This window comes from Zingiber officinale, chromosome 6B, assembly GCF_018446385.1.
Source record: "Zingiber officinale cultivar Zhangliang chromosome 6B, Zo_v1.1, whole genome shotgun sequence".
NCBI lineage: Eukaryota > Viridiplantae > Streptophyta > Magnoliopsida > Zingiberales > Zingiberaceae > Zingiber > Zingiber officinale.
Window position 1 is genome coordinate 53,853,685 of NC_055996.1, and position 1,357 is coordinate 53,855,041.

Sequence of the window (1,357 nt, forward strand, 5' to 3'; positions counted from 1 at the left end):
TGTTTGTTGATCTCTAATATTAGATTTGTTTACCTTTACTTTGCTTTTGAAACGATTGGATAGTTGTTTAGCTAATTCGCATTGAGACATTTCTAGTGCTTATTCCAGTCCCTGTGGATACGATAATCTTTTATATTACTTGCGACATTTCCGTACACTTACGGAGCGTAACAAGTTTTTGGCGCCGTTGCCGGGGACTGCGCTATAACTTTAGGAATTATCAATTGAGTTTGACTAAACATAACATTTGTTTTCCTTTCATATTGCATAGTTGTAACTAATCATTAGATTTCTGTTTTTTTTTACTTTCTTGTATAACTTTCACTTCTTGTTAATTTTTTTTGTACAAACTCAATTCTGCATTTTTTATTCTTCTATTTTTCTTTTTGTGTCGAATTGCTATCTGCTATCTTGTTCTTGTGTATGCGAAGATCTAACTTTGCAGGGGAATTCTTTCCTTTTGACCCTGAGATTGATAGAACTTTCCATAAAAGAAGAATTTTGCAAAGGCAAATTGAAGAACAGGAACATTTGAATATGGCAAATAGACCACTTAAGGATTATGCAGCACCCTATGCGAGAGGTTTTCGATCTAGTATTTCAAGACCTTCAGTAGAAGCTAATAACTTTGAGATCAAACCCGCAATCATATCTATGGTGCAGCAGAACCAATTTGGTGGAGGACCTCATGAGGACCCTAATCAACACTTAGAGGTCTTTTATGAAATATGTGGTACCATGAAAATGAATGGAGTTCCTTCAGATGCAGTTAGATTATTATTATTTGGGTTTTCTCTAAGAGATAGGGCAAAGCAATGGCTGAATTCTTTGGCCCCTAATAGCATCACCACTTGGGAGCAGTGTGAGCAACAGTTTCTTGATAAATTCTATCCACCAAGCAAAACAGCTCATATGAGGAATTTAATTGCAAGCTTCAAGCAAACTGACTCAGAATCTCTTTTTGAAGCATGGGATAGATATAATAGTATGCTCAGACAATGCCCACATCATGGGTTGGAAAGATGGTTAGTGTTGCACACTTTTTACAATGGTATCAATTATCATACCAAAGTGTCCCTTGATTCAACTGCTGGAGGGGCACTTATGAACAAAAGCTTAGATGAAGCCGAAGAAATCATTGAAAGTGTAGCACAAAATCATCATCAATGGGAAAATGAAAGAAGTGGTGGCTATTCCTCTGTAAACCCAACAATTAAAGCATCAGGGAAGTTTGATGTAGATGCAGTCACTCTTTTGTCTGCAAAATTGGACGCTCTTACAAAGAAATTTGAGAATATGGGGACTAGTGCTAATATGGTCAATGCTATTAGTACATCTTGTGAAGTATGTGGGAGTT

General features: G+C 36.5%; 1 non-coding gene across 1 annotated transcript; it reads right to left on the minus strand.

Annotated features, from left to right (window-relative positions):
• Positions 1-910: 910 nt before the first annotated feature.
• LOC121993404 lies at positions 911-1,016 on the minus strand. The gene has a single exon (XR_006115254.1). It is a non-coding gene; the product is annotated as a small nucleolar RNA R71 (small nucleolar RNA).
• Between the last annotated feature and the right edge of the window lie 341 nt (positions 1,017-1,357).